Here is a 16,821-nt window from a genome sequence, read left to right as displayed (position 1 = left end):
GATCCCAAACACTTTGATAGATCTTGGAGCTGCAATCAATGTCATGACCCTTGAAACTATGAGAACACTCCAGCTTGTGAATTTGCAACATACCACAATTGTTCTTGAACTAGCTGATAGGTCCAAAGTCATTCCTGAGGGGATTTTGGAAGATATCATTGTTTCACTGGACTCTTGGGAGTATCTGGTGGATTTCCTAGTCCTTCAACCCAAATCCAATCTAGGAGGACATCCTATCATTCTAGGCAGACCATGGTTAGCGACTGCTGATGCATTTATTGGATGTCGATCAGGTAACATGATTATCTCTAGAGGGACCGAAAGGAAACAACTCACCCTCTATCCATCGGCACAATCACCTGCAGTAACACATAACTTGTGGCTTGATGACAAAGAGGAGGTACAATCTGTTTTTAGCATTGACCAGATCTATGATTTCCATGAAGATAATACTGATTTGGTAGAATTATTTCTCTCACAGCCTGATATATCTGAAAACTTGAGAAATGAACAATATAATGCTGCAGATGTACTTCTAGCTCAAAACTTTCAAGAAACATGCACTATCCACTCCTTGCAATCTACATTTCATGACATCTTTCCAGTTCAATCCATCACCAATACTCAGAGTCAAGTCATAGAGATCAGTCCGGGCAAAAATTTGAACATAGGCAACCACCTTGACTCATCTCAACAAGAAAAATTGATTAGACTCTTGACGAAGTACCAAAAAGCCTTTGCATGGGATTACACTGACATGCATGGGATTCACCCCGACACATGCACTCACCACATTTACACTGACAGCACCATTAAACCGGTGAGGCAACCACAAAGAAGAATGAACCCCATGCTCCAAGACATTGTCAGAGAGGAGTTGCAAAAACTTTTAAGAGTCAACTTTATATATCCTATTTCTGATAGTCAGTGGGTATCCCCATTGGTTATTGTGCCTAAGAAGAATGGCAAGTGGTGTATCTGTGTTGACTACAGACAGCTAAACAAAGCCACGCTCAAAGACTACTTCCCACTGCCATTCATTGACCAAGTGTTAGACACCCTAGCCGGCAAATCATCATTTTCCTTTCTTGACGGTTTCAGTGGCTACAACCAGATACGGATTGCCTCTGAAGACCAGGACAAAACCACCTTCACCTGTCCTTGGGGCACCTATGCCTACAATGTTTTGCCGTTTGGACTTTGTAACGCTCCAGCTACATTTCAGCGAGCTGTGTTAGCTATCTTTGCTGATTTGATTCATGATTGTGTTGAAGTGTATATGGATGATTTTTCAGTATATGGCAATTCTTTTGAACATGCATTAGAAAATCTAGAAAGAGTTTTGAAAAGGTGTATTGAAGCTAACCTGTCCCTCAGCAACGAAAAGTGCTTCATGATGCTAAATGAAGGGATAGTGTTGGGCCATTATATCTCTTTTCAAGGCATCCAGGTTGACCCAGCCAAGATCCAGATTATTGCCGATTTGCCTATTCCACAGAACCAGAGAGAGGTAAGAAGTTTTCTCGGGTATGCTAGCTATTACCGCAGATTCATTGAACATTTTAGCAAGATAGCCTTACCTTTGTTTAAACTTCTTGCCAAAGATGTACTTTTTAATTGGACTGAGAACTGCCAACATGCATTTGAACAACTTAAGAAGAAACTATCTACTGCACCAGTCCTGAGAGGGCCTAATTGGAGTTTACCATTTCATATTTTTACCGATGCATCTGACACTGCCATAGGTGCATGCTTAGGCCAAAAAGAAGAATCTTGTACATATGCAATTTATTTCATTAGTAAAAATCTCACACCTGTCGAGCTAAACTATACAGTTACAGAAAAGGAAACACTTGCCATCATTTATGCTGTGAATAAATTTCGCCATTACATAACTGGTTATGAAGTCTTTGTACATACTAATCACTCTGCCATTCGACATCTCATGAATAAACCAATAACTAGTGGCAGAGTTACCAGATGGTTACTATTGCTGCAGGAATTTAACATCACAGTGTTAGATCGACCAGGCAAAGAAAACCAGGTGGCAGATTTCCTCTCTAGACTGCAAAATCCAGGTGAGATTGTTCCTGTTGAGGACTATTTTCCGGATGAGCACTTATTCGCAATTTCCATAGTAACTCCTTGGTTTGCTGATTTAGCTAATTACTTGTCTACAGGTAGGACACCTCCACATTTCACTGCAAAGGAAAGGAAAAGACTGATCAAACAAAGTGTTAGATATTCTTGGCTTAATGGCGATCTCTTTTACACTGGTTTTGATATGATCATTAGGAGATGTGTCCGAAATGATGAGGTAATTGACATTTTAAAATCTTGCCATGATGAACCGTGTGGTGGGCATTTTGCAGCAAAGCGGACAGCCTTCAAAGTTCTAACTCTTGGATACTATTGGCCATCCATTTTCAAGGATGCCAAGAAGTATGTAAAGAGTTGTGACAGCTGCCAACAGATGGGCAGACCCACAGCTACCGATCAGATGCCCCTTCAGCCCCAAGTTCACTTAGAACCATTTGATAAGTGGGCTCTGGACTTCATAGGACCGATCAACCCAGCCTCTAATGGTAAGAAGTACATCTTAGTGTGTACTGATTATGTCACAAAGTGGGCAGAAGCAAAAGTACTGGTAAGAGCAACCGAACACACAGTAGTCAATTTCCTTTTTGAGGAGATCTTTGTGAGGTATGGGGTGCCAAGAGAAATTGTCACTGATCAAGGTACCCAATTCACCTCAAAGATCATGAAGGACATCACAGACAAGTACCAGATAAAGCATAGGAAAAGTACCCCCTACCATCCACAGGCCAATGGGCAGGTGGAATCAACCAACAAGACTTTGGAGGGGATCATTACCAAAACTGTTGCAATGAACCGCAAAAACTGGGAGGAAAAGCTCAAAGAGGCACTCTGGGCTTACCGGATTACTTGGAAAGATACCACCGGATTTACACCATACCAGTTGGTGTACGGTAAGGATGTCATGCTTCCTATTGAGTTCCAAATTCACACTTTTAAATTAGCTGCAGATTTACTAATTGATTTGGATCAAGCACAGAAAGAGAGAATCCAGCAGTTGAACCAGCTGGATGAGATGAGACAACAAGCAGAACAAACCACCACCCTCATGCAAAAGCACAGGAAGCAATGGCATGATTCACACATTAAGAAGAAGCACTTCAAAGAAGGTGACTGGGCTCTGCTTTTTGATTCAAAATTCAAGGATCATAAAGCTAAGTTCACCACCCATTGGATGGGCCCTTATGAAATTGTTCAGGCTTATGACAATGGTTCAGTAAAACTCCAAACTATTGATGGCAAAGGTCATTCTTTCACAGTCAATGGTCATCGCCTGAAGCTGTACAACAAGCCCATCAGCAAGCAAGATTTTCTCCATACACTATCTCAGCAAGAAGAGGTTGAGGTACTGCAGCCCTCAGCTGCAGTATCACTGCCTTAGTTTCATTTTCTTTCAATTTCAAAATCAAGAAGAAAAAAAAAATATAAAAAAAATAAAAATAAAAATAAAAAAACTAAATAAAACAAAAACTCAAAAAAAATAAAAATAATAATAATAATAATAATGGGTTAGATGTGAAAACCAGTATCTGGCACAATCTAACCCCGAATTCCTACCTGAAAACCAATTTATTGGCGGGTATGAATTCTATTTCTGTTGTTCATTGTTTCATTTCTCAGTTGCATCATGACTTGAGGACAAGTCAAACTTTCAGTCGGGGAGAGGGAGACATCTGTTCTGTTACTTTTATCTCTCCCTTGTAAATTCTTCAGATTTCTTATTCTATATTTCACTGTAAATTTCCAACAGCAGCTTGTTACCAGCATTCTAGACTTTAACAAATAAGTTGTTCTGTCATGATTTTCAGAGGGACCTGGTTATAAATAGTTTGCAGGGGGACCTGTTTTGTTCAGACACCTATGCTATCAACACCATCAGTGCAATGGGACCTGTTTAAGATATTCAGAAGGGACCTGTTTAAAGCAATTGACACCTGTTTGAGACATTCCAGCCAGCAGTAGGGACCTGTTTAAAACCTTCAGTTGGGACCTGTTAAAAAAAAATTTATTAACACCAAGGGCTACTTCAACAGACTTCCACCAAGCTTTACAAGGATTTGGCACCAACACTCCAGCAAATTGCAAGCTCAGTGAACCTGTAACAATACAAAGAGCTGCATGAACATCTTCAGTTTTTTTAAGGGACCTGTTACAGCTTTCTCAAGGGACCTGTATCTTCAAATCTTCTTAAGGGATCTATTGCATCTTCAGTTTTCTCAAGGGACCTGTATCTTCAGTTTTCCAAGGGACCTATTACATTTTCAGTCTTCAAGAAGGGACCTGTACATTCAAACTTTTCAAAGGGACCTGTTACATCTTCAAAACTTTTCTCAAAGGACCTATGTATTCAACCTCCCTCAGAGGACCTATCAAAAAGAACAGTCAAAAGGATTAGCAACTCAGCATGTCAAATGATCAACAAGAGAGTAATGTATTTCTGTTCTTGGACATTTAATTTCCTAGATTAGTTTTTAATGTAATTTTGGTGACTATAAGTTGTTGTAATTAATTTCAAGGACACCTTCATACATCCACTTATCACCCTTTATCCCACCAAGTTTCATCATTTCCCTACATCCACCTATCCCTAACACCCATCACCAACACATTCACCATGCCATATACCCTCCAGGCATACCAACATTCTCTACATGACTGAATATAATTGAAAAGGGCACGTGGTGAGTTGTGTGTTTGTTTTAAAAAATATAAAGGATGAGATAGAAGCGGCCTATATATATTCTTTACTCCATACAGTCGAATCATAACAAGCGGCCTATATGTTTTACATCACACGCACACCCGAATCATAACCTCGCCACCCAGCATTGCCACCCAGCATTATAGCTCAGCACTATGGGTACGCTCTCAGCGTTCTTATGCTAACATGCATACAAGCGTACAGCCCTCTGTTTTTAAATTGTATGATTACATTGTAAGGCGAGTACAGGGTATTTCACATCCTCGGTTCCCATAACTTACAAAGTGAAAGTTTGAAGCAAGGAACGCGAGGAGATTGTCATCATTCGGGTAGAGTTACAAAGTAAAAGAGTGAAGCAAGGAACGCCAAGGAGATTGTTACCATTTGAGTGGGGTTACAAAGTGAAAATTTGAACAAGGAGCGCAGAGGAGAATATCACTGTTCGGGGTCGGTTTTCACAGTGAAACCGGTGAGCGCCGAAAAGGGAAGCATCACCATTCTACTTCTAACACCCACAGCAGTCATATCGACCAGCTAAGCACCATAATTAAAGACTGAAGGAAGCTATATATACCAGGTAACCGACTTGACATCTCTGTGTTTAAATTTTAAAGAGCATAGACAAAGAAGGGTTTGAGGCATAACCCTCTGCCATCACCATGACTAATAGGGTCGAACCCAGTACATTTGATAGCTCACAATACTATAACGATTGCATTGAGATTCTTCAAGAAGCACAGTGGTTACCTTTTCTGGAAAAATTCCATGGGAGTAATGAAGAAGTCACAAAACAATTTGCCTTTACCTTCAATGGAGAAAAGGCCCTAATAGGCACCTTCTCCTTCAGAATCTCAGAGGATACCATAGCTCAGGCAATTGGACTCAGCCCTGAGGGAGAAAAGTACTTTAAAACTAAACAATTCAAGGAGAAATCATGGACACAGTTCATGTCCAGGTCTAGAGTTTCCTCAGTAAACTGGAAAAAGGGAGTTCCAAGAAGCTGGTTAGTTCATCCTTGGGATGAAATGGTTTACATTATCCAAAAGTTTATAACATGTGAAGGTAGATACATCATTGTTTATCTCTATCACATCAAGCTACTCCTCCATTTAAAGAAACAATGTGTAATCAGTGTGCCATATTTTCTGCTGCAAAGTTTAACAAAGATGGCCAAAACTATCCAGAAACAAAAAGGGAATGAGGACAAAAGCCTGTACCATTTTGGCCTGATTAAAATCCTCATTGAACATGAGTTGCAGAAGCGAGGGAAGCCATGGAAAGAATTCCTAGCTGTCAACCAGATCAGAGATGAGGAGGAAAAAGAAGAAGTGCAAGAAGATTCTGGGTTCATGAAGGACATAGATGAGGAAATTCCAGTGTCCAAGGCCAGCAGAGCACCTCAACCTGAGGGCAGCATAAGGACCAGAAACATGCAAAAAGAGGATGTCAAGAGGGCTGAGAAAGACAAAATCTTCACCACCTACTCCCGAAGATCAAGAAGGACACCAAAAACTCAGCTGCAAGAGAACCAATTTGAATCTCATGCCCCTGCCCATTTGGATGTTGAAAGTGGTGATCATTCACCACCAGCACCAGAAGTTGACATAGAGGTGGAAAGCCATAACCAACAGGAGAAATGTTCACCACCTCCTACCAAAAGACAGAAGAAGTTAGAAAAGCAAATTGAGGAATTGAAAGAAGAGCTCATGGAAGCTAACATGTTGGAAAAGGTTATTAAAAGAGAAAATGAAATGCTCAGGGCACAAAGCAAAGAAACACAGAAGACAAATGAAAAGCTCAAGGAAAGAATCAGTGAGTTAGAGACTGAGCAATCTGAGATTTCCAACTGGGCCACTAAGTGGTACAACCAGAAGAAGGCTCTTAAAGAGAAATATAAAAAGTTAAAGCAGGAACTCAAGGGACAGAAGGATCACCAGGTGAAGAAGAATGTAGATACCTTGCTCAAGGCAGCAGAGATCCATGCAGGCACAGAGTTCAAGGGGAGTACTTCTGGGGTAGCATGAGGACATGCTAAGTCCTTAAGTCGGGGAGAGATGTTGGTATCATCCTGAGACCCTTTTTCCTTCCCAAAAAAATATCATTTCTCCATACATTTTCATCATATTTCCCTCAAAATCCTTGAATATTGATTATTAATTGTTCTATAGTTATTAAATTGCATAGAAATTAATTTAGGGGTTTTATGTTCCAGAATTAGAGGTTTTTGATGACATGACTACAAGAAGTACCCACAACCTGTAATGAGTTTACCGTTTGACATGTGGCGCAGCGGATGAGCGAGAACGAAAAGCATGGGCGAAAATTGGAATGTCCAAGGATGGAAAAACACCTATCTCCCATCCAAATCGAGCCTCCTATGCATGCGGTCAACTTCAGTCAAAGCAGGGTACTCTGGCGCATAAAAGCAGCAACAGCATCGTTCTATTTTCATTTTTATTTTTGTTCTTTTTGAAACATATGGTATGGAAACATTTTGAAAAGGCTATGTAATAAACGCGGCAACAACACTATGTACATTCAATGTATCGATGACATGGCTGTGTGTACGCATGTGTGTAAATACAGTTAGTTCAATGTTTGAAGGTTAATCAGTTGTTGAAACATTTGCTCGGAACAGAGTTTTAGTTAATACACAGAACCATTTACAGTCACAACGTGTGTATACTCTTTTGCATTGGTTGATTGCTGAACGGTGGTAGTCAGTATACCCTTAGGCGCGGACGGGCCCTGCGTTCTTCGTTTGGTATACTGCTCTTCGTTTTGTTACATTTCAGTCCTTATATATTTGCACAGCGTTGTATTAGATTCGATTTGTATGTTTGCACAGTGTTGTATTGAATTCGATTTATGTATCACACAGGTTGCATCATAGTTTCGATTTACATAACTGTTGATTTACATAGCATACGGGTTGCAGTCATATAAGCTTTCGATTCCTTTATCCTTTGAATTTCATTACATGTATATGGTGTGCGCATATGAAGGGTTTATTGTTATGTTGAATGGTCAGCATTAAGATCTGGAACGAGAATCTTGTAAGGGATTTGGTCCTTGTGCGACTTATAGATGCATGCTCATAAACTCTGTTTCAGTTTATAGATCATTTATGCTCTTTTTATATAGTTTAATAGTGTAAATATCTTGCATGTTGTGTGTGTTTACCAAGCAAAGGTTTTCTGAGTGATACCTCTGTAAGGAGGTTAGAATCATTGCCACAGTCATACACAGGACTTAGATTCATGGGTTGCTTTGATAGATGCATTTCATAACCAGCATTGTAGTCAAGTACATCAGTAGGGCAATCTAGGTGTGTGAAGGATAGGCTGCATATCACGGTCTTCCGTAAAGAAGCCTTGCAATTTACCTCATAATCACCTGGGCGGTAATTCTTTATGTCTATATATTTTAGACCACGCCTCTAAGCTTACGCACCTCGGTCGATATTAAATATAGAGTCTAGTCTAGTACCCTAGCTAGAACCACTACACATACCTTCTACCATACCTTTACCATGAAGTATTTGAAGGCCCTTCTCTCCAATATGTCCAAGCCTTTGATGCCACAGCATGGTCTTCTCTCCAGAGACCACTAGATTTTCTGCTCCACTTTCAAGAACCACAAAACTGTTGCACCCATCAATAACTGTACTACCTTGCAGCTTGTACAGAGTTCCAATCCGAACTCCCCACATCAATACCATTTCTCCCCAAACCATCTTGTAGGTATCCTTCTCGAACACTGTTTTTACACCTGCATCATCCAACTTGCTTACAGAAATCAGATTCTGGCCAATGCAGGAATATGTAGAACACCCGGAAGTGTTCTAACCCTTCCACCTTGCAACTTTAACTTTACTTTTCCGCGACCAACAATTCTAGCCTTCCTGTCATTCCCCAAGAAGACATCGCCACCATCCTATTTCTCATACCCGCAAAACCACTCTATATGGGGAGCGAAGCGAAAGGATGCACCTGAGTCAATCAACCATGCCTCATGATCTACATGTGTACTTGAAGAAGCCAAGTACACATCCCCACCTTCATCTGAGGTGGTTTTTGCCTCTGCATAAGGAGCACCATCAGATCCCTTTCCTTTGTCAAGAGCTTTAGATTTACAATCCCTTTTGTAGTGCCCTTCCTTTCCGCATTTCCAGCACACCACCTTTACAGGTTTTCCTAGAGATTTAGATCTCCCTCTAGATTTAGATCTCCCACTCGATGACTTATTTTTGTTTCTGTTTTGGGACTGTCCTCGTACAGACAAGGCATCACAATTCTGGTTCTCCATATTTTTCCGTCTCATCTCCTCCATTAACAAGGATGAGACTGTTTCATCAAACTGCAAGGCAGTTGCATTGCAACCTATTGTAATAACCAAACTATCCCACGAATCTAGTAGAGAACACAACAAACTGATGCACTTATCTTCATCTGAAATTTTAATATCAACATAAGCTAACTGACTTACTACAGTATTAAATGCATTCAGATGCTCTATCACTGAGTCTCCATCTTTCATCCTCAGGTTATACAGCTTTTTTTGTAGGAACAGTTTATTCACCAGAGACTTAGATTGGTACAAAGTCCCTAACTTGTCCCGCAAAGCCTTCGTCGTAGCTTCCCCTGATACATTCAGCAACACTGAATCTGAGACACACAATCGTATTGTGCTCTTTGCCTTCCGATCCAACTTCTTCCATTCTTCATCGGACACACCCATTGGTTTAGTACCCGGATCTACTGCGATCCACTGATCTTTATCCACCAACAGATCCTCCATCTTGAGTTTCCACAACTCAAAACTATGACCATTAAATTTCTCGATCTCTATCTTTCCACTGTTTTCCATCTTCTTTCACCACCATAATCGATCTCGTAGATCTCCCTTTGAATGGGATCTACCACAGGCCCGAGCAAAACCCCTCAGCAACAAAGGCATCCCCTTGAATCCAGAACAGCTCTGATACCAAATGTAGGTTTTAACCCCGTACAGAAATTACTTGCATACAAATTCTAAAACACAGAAAATAAACAATGCGAGAGCATAACACATAAAACACATATACATAAAGATTTTCCCCTAGATCCCAAAACCGGGACTACCAGCTTGATTTTTTATTATTTTCCTTTCAATGTTATAATACATATTTATACATGCCGAAGCATTCAATACCATGGACCGAAAACTATCACGTCCAAAACCATGGACTGAAAACCATCGCGTCCAAAAACGAATCCATTTCTCTATAAGGATCCTTAATTCTAGGAAGCCCCTTATTAAGGCATATCCTCCAACCCTAGGCCAAGGTATCCTCACAGTCCTTCTTAGATATCCCATCACATTGCTTCTCAAGCAAGTAAGTTACTTAATTGAGTCTCTCTTGTGAATAGGGTTTAGGAATCACTCATTATTTGATCATCGATCCATTCATCATTGTGATTCCTCTTGTACTTGGTATCCTCCCATCAGTGAAAGTTCATAAAGAGCAGGGAGCATTAACTAAGGTGACATTGGGCTATCGCTCTATTGTTTCCCCTTAACCTAATAGTTTCTCTATAGGATTAAATCTTAGGACCCTTGCTATTTTGAGTGGTAACAGGAACTTAGGGATACATAGACCTTGTAGACTCATTTTCCACTTATCCCCCGAACAAGCATCTGGAGAGATTTTGAGGAACCCCCTTTGGATCTGATTTTCCTCCACCAAAAAAATACCTACCAGCAAAAACATTCCGAAAGGAGACCCTCCTACCCCGGAATTCATATTTCCAAAATCTCCCACCTACAAGTTATGTAAGTATATATAATCAAAATCTAGATTGATAAAAGAAATTATGTTACCCTTCAACCCTCGTTGAAACCCTCACTGCCATGATCGTTGATCCTAAAGCTTACATCTCTACCTTGACCTTACCCCTTTGATATCGAAATGATCTTGAAATAAACTTGTTTCTCACTTTGTTATAACTGCATAGTTGAAATAACAAAAAAATTGCAATGTGTATCTAAGGTTCACTTCCTCCCCCTTACGAAGTAGGGTACTCTTTAATACGGAATTAGTAAAGTAATGCAATGATGTTAATACATTTAATTCTATTAAAAAATATTAAAAAACTTTTGAGATGGAATTGTTTGCCACTTTAATGTTTATTTTGTATTAAAGTAAGATTTCATTTTCTTTACTCATTAGATATAGTATTATTTAAAAGTAAATTTTAAGTATTTAAATCAAATGTAGACTAAAAAAATAAAATTAATTATCTAGATAAGAAAAAAATAAAAATAAAATATCAATAAATTAACTAAAAATGTTATTTTTTCCAAAAAAAACTTTTTATTCATGTTTTTAATATTTGAAAAATAATAATAATAAATATATTTTTAACTAAAAAAAATTAATATCATTAAAATTAACTTAATAATTATCCATTTGGGGTAGCTTAATTGATAATGGCCGTGGAAATGAAGTCTCACCGAACTGGAAGTCTTGGGTTCAAATCTTGTGCTATCCCCCTGATCGGGATGAGAAGTTGGAAATGATGAAGATGTAGTTCTACCAAACTTCAAAAAAAAAAAAAAAAACTTAATAATTAAGAAATTAATACGCTTTACAAATACAAAATTAATATCAATAAAATTAACTTAATAATTAAAAAAATAATACTCATTAATAATAATAAATATATTTTTTAATTAAAAAAATTAATATCAATAAAATTAACTTAATAATCAACATCTTGCACTACGCTGCTGCAACCCTAGCCATGCCCGACTGATTCCACACTCCTTCGTGCGATCTATCCCCCATGGAGCTTGGAGGTGGCCCTGCGGCCCCTCCTCCCTTGCCTCCGGAGCTCGAAACCTTCATAACTCTAGTAGCCGCTACAGGAAAACGACAGACCACAAGCTCGCAACAAAAGTTCGTAAAAAAACTGGATAGCATCCCCAAGGTGACCTTGCCTGTGGAGGAAACCTGCAGAACCGGGCTGAAACTAGCAGAAAGAGGCCTCATTGGCCAGTTTACGGGATTGTGGCCATCCCCGAAAGCAGTGGAAGAATGGGTTAAAAGAAATTGGATACCACTGGTCAATGAAGGAATAAAGAGTCACTTTGTAGGCAAAGGGTTCTTCGTTTTCGTGTTTGATAACGCAGAGGATAGAAGCCTGATCTTCAAAAATGGGCCATACTTCATGGGTCCCCAAAGCCTCTACTTAAACAAATGGTCCCCAGATTTCGATCTAGCACAAGATGTGCCCACGGCAGTCCCTGTATGGGTGCGTCTCCCGCACCTTCCCCTTCATTGCTGGAGCCAGAACTCGCTACAATCCATCGGCAATGCCCTAGGAAGATACATAGATCAAGCACCGTGGAAGGATCAATTCTCTTGTGCTTGAATTTGTGTAAAGGTTGACCTGGAAATCGGGCTACCAGAAGCAATAAAACTATCGGTGGCGAATTGGACACATATCCAAGAGCTCGACTACGAAGAGCTGCCCTTCAAGTGTCGACACTGTCACGAGTACGGGCACTTCGCAAGATACTACAAAAAGAGAAATGATGAGGTATCAGAGAAAGAAAAGGGCGAACAATGGAAACAAGCAAAGAAAACAACAAGCAGCAGGCAGAACAACAAAAATAAAGCTAAAGAGACAGAGAATAAAGTAGGACATGAAAGTGCAAGCAATCAAAACACTGGAAGCAGAGATACAATCAGCATTGAGGGGGACAAAAACCCCTTTGAATCTCTTAAGGATCCTCCAGAGACAGAGCGAGAAGATCCACCTCAGCTGGAGAATAACGACACCTTAGAGCCAGGTAATAACCCAATCCCAACCCCAAGTAATACTTCCTCCCCTTCTTATGCAGATATAATCAAACAAAAGAAGAAAAACACAGAGAATATGGGCTCATCAGATGATGAAACATTTGAAAGGCCAACAAAAAAGGTCGGAAGAAGAACAAACAGGGAAACCAGGGAAGAAGAGTCAGAAAGGCAAAAAACCCTTGGCAGTCAAGCTACCATAGAGATGACACTTGGGAGGAATACCAGGCCAAGGGCCCCCAAGGGAGGAGGGCCTACCCCAACAAGTGGTAAATGATGCAGCTGATCTCTTGGAACTGCAGGGGTTTGGGGAATCCCACTAAGGCAGAAGCCATAAAAGATCTATTGAAAATGGAACCCACAGACATCCTCATGCTCCAAGAAACAAAGGTAGAAGGGGAGATCCTTCTAAATACCAGTAACACCAAATGGAAATTCGACTCTGGAAAGGTTGTCAGTGCAAGAGGCACGGCTGGAGGAATAGGAACATTCTGGGAAAAAAACTCCTTTTCACTAGAAAGATCCTTTGAGACCCAGCACTGGATATTTACGGAACTGCGCCACATAGCAAGCAATCTCAATCTAGCCTTGTTTAATATGTATGTTCATGTTCACTACGAGGAAAAGAAAGAGTGCTGGAAGACACTCTCGGTGTTTTTAGATCATATCAATCCCAGGAACATAGTTATAGGAGGCGACCTGAATATAATTCTTGATCTTAAAGAGAAGAGAGGAGGGACTTACTCAAGAGACCCTTTTCTTACCACAGTGGAGAATATAATATTACAGAGGGACTTATTAGATTTCAAGCCAGTCAAAGGAAAATACACTTGGACCAACAACAGAACAGGAGAAAATCATATCGCAGAAAGGTTGGACAGATTCCTCATCAGCAGCTCTATAATGATGGGGAAAAGAATAGTCATCAATAAGATTCTTCCAAAGCTCACCTCGTATCACAAACCTGTTCTACTCTTCCTGAAAGATGAAGAAGACCTAGGCCCTCTCCCCTTTCACTTCAGTCCTCTCTGGGCGGAAAGAGAAGGATTCTTTGAAACAGTTCAAACAGCATGGAGAACAGAAGTTTCAGGTTCCCCAAGCTATGTGTGGGAGAAAAAAATGAAAAATGCAAAGAAGGCCCTAAAAGAATGGATAAAGAAACCTATGAAAACTCCCACCAGCCAGAGGAAAGAGGCTGTCACCCATCTGGAAGAAATGCAATTTGATTTGGAAGAGAAAGATATCTACCCCATGGATTTAGACCAAGAAAAATCTGCACAAAGGAAAACATATTGTTCCTTCAGAAGCGAGGAAGAGTATTGGCACCTAAAGTCCCGCAGCTTGTGGCTTAAAGCTGGGGACAGAAACACCACATACTTCCATAGACAGTACAGGGCTCGACTTACCCGAAACCACATAGCAGAAATCACCACATCTGATGGACAGGTTTGCAAAGGATTTGGCCAAATCAAGGAAGCTGTTGTGAAACATTTCCAGACTCTCCTTACAGCAGAAAAGGATGGGAGTGAGGAAGATATATCAGAGTTCCTCGCAAATATACCAAAGCTAATCAGCACGGAGGATAATGAAAACCTTACGAGCCCAGTCACGGAAGAAGAGGTATCCAATATTGTCTGGTCTATGGAGCCAGACAAAGCGCCAGGACCTGATGGATTTTCAATCCACTTTTATAGAATCTGTTGGGAGTTAATCAAACCTGATCTCCTCAGAATGATACGTGGATTTATGAGAAAGGAAAAGATCGGGGGCGGAATTAACTCAACCTTTCTCGCTTTAATACCTAAGGAAACAAATCCAGGATCATTGGACAGATACAGGCCGATCTCACTGTGCAATGCGTCCTACAAGATAGTGGCCAAACTTCTGGCGAGCAGAATCAAGCCTCTCCTGCAAAAGCTCATTTCTCCAGCCCAAGGGGGATTTGTGAAAGGAAGACACATCCTGGACAATGTTATCCAAGTCCAAGAAGCCCTGCACTCGAGCCATTCACGCAAAGAACAAGGTATGCTTATAAAACTGGATATGTGTAATGCTTTTGATAGAGTTAACCGCTCCTTTCTGTATAGGGTCCTTTCAGCGTTTGGATTTAATCAGGACTTTATAAATTTAATATAAGCCTGCCTAGAGAAGATCTGGATAGCTCCAATGGTAAATGGGAGACTATCAGATTTCTTTTAGCCACCAGGGAACTGAGGCAAGGCTGCCCCCTGTCTCCATTTCTTTACATCCTGATGGCAGACTCCTTGAGCAGAAAATTGATCATGGAAAGACAGAATGGCAACCTCCCTGGAATTAGAATTGTGAAAGCAATCGAACCAATGAACCACGCGATGTTCGTTGATGACTCATTGTTGCTTGGGGGCGCATCTCCACGAATTGAGAACTCCTTCAGAATCATACTCAAAAAATACTGCAGCATCTCTGGAGCATTAATCAGCGAAAGGAAAAGCGTTGTCTACGAATGGAATACAGAGCAGCAAGCCATCAACAGAATTTCCAGCGACCTGGGTTTTAATGGATACGCAGATTGGGACAAGTTCAAATACTTGGGTCTCCCAATAACAATGGGATCCAATAGGAATCAACTGTGGGAAGAGGTGATATCGAAATTTAAGAAAAAGATCGCAGGGTGGGGGGGCTATTGGCTTACCACAGGAGGTAAACTCACACTCATTAGATCGGTCCTCTCTGCATTGCCAACGTTTCAGGCCTCCTTAATGCTGGCCCCAAAGAAAATCTCAAACCAAATCTCCAGCCTCATGTGAAATTTCCTGTGGACTGGCAGGCGAGGAAATAATAACAGGTTCCACCTAATTAAATGGGAAATAGCGAAAAGACCTATAGAGGAAGGCGGCCTCCAAATCCGAGACCCTCAACAAGCGAACGTAGTGTTGGGTTGTAAAATACTGTGGCAAATTCTTGCTGAGCCCAATCATCCGGTCAGCCAGATATTAAAATACAAATATCTCAAACACCAGTCAATCAGATCCTTCATTCCGGAGAAAGCTCCAAAAGGAACGCAAGCCTGGAAGCTATGCAGCAAAGGCATCGATTTCTTCAGAACTCACCTGTACAAAATTCCTGGGAACAGCAAAAACACTCTGCTATGGAAAGACAGAGTCATGGGCCACCCTCCTCTGAAAGAAAACAGTGAAATCGCAGAGATAAGAACATGGCTACAATCAAAAGGAATTAGAAAGATTGAAGACATCTCTGGCTGGGATAATAAAGGAGAATGGCAGCGCTGGATTTTTTCCAAGGCACCAGCGCATTTAATCCCTCAACTACACGCCCTCAAAGAGGCAATCTCAGACTTTGCTCCAGTTCATAAAGATGAAGAAGACACCTGGGGATGGGGAAAGACGAGGGTATACACATCGAGACAAGGATACCTTCAGATGCAAAGAAAAAAGGACTCGCCTCATCCGAAAGAAGTGTGGAAGCAGGTTTGGGACAGTTTCAGCATTCCCAAGATCAATTTTTTCTTTTGGACTTTGTTCCATAACAAAATCCTGATCGGAGAAAACCTGTGTAAGAGGAATATAGCAGGCCCCCATCGATGTGTTCTATGCAAAAATGCACTGGAAACTTCAGATCATATGTTTATTAATTGTGAATACGCTAAGAAGGCTTGGTCTATCTTTCTGACCGGACTAAATGTGAGACCCTCAGCTCACAGTACGATTGCAGATATGTTCTCCACTTGGAAAGCCAGTTATTCTCACAATATCGCTGGCAAATCTCTATTGTACAAGGTTTGGATTGCTGCCCCAAAATATGTATGTTGGAAGCTATGGCTAGCCCGGAACGAAATCATCTTCAACCAAAATGAAATACCAGCAGAAAAAGTGGCAGAACAGGCAAAGAAACTCCTTTTAGAAACCCTGAATCATTCTTCAGTCAAAGATGACAACTCCCTTTGAACAGAGGAAAGGGCATGGCTGGATGACTTCTCTTACAACACCAGACCTTCAGCGATCACTCGGCCAACCCATAAGGAAAGATGGCAGATTCGAGAATCCGAGGATAGATTTCAGCAGTGGTGGAAATCCCAGGGCAAGTGCACTATCTTCTTTGACGGTGCCTCAAAAGGCAATCCAGGCATATCAGGAGCAGGAGGGGTAATCTTCTATCCGAACGGAGAAAAAGAATATTTCAG

This window comes from Pinus tabuliformis, chromosome 9, assembly GCF_031772625.1.
Source record: "Pinus tabuliformis cultivar Carrire ecotype Pingquan chromosome 9, CPIR1, whole genome shotgun sequence".
NCBI lineage: Eukaryota > Viridiplantae > Streptophyta > Pinopsida > Pinales > Pinaceae > Pinus > Pinus tabuliformis.
The sequence above is the reverse complement of the archived record's forward strand: the minus strand, read 5'-3'. Positions refer to the sequence as shown.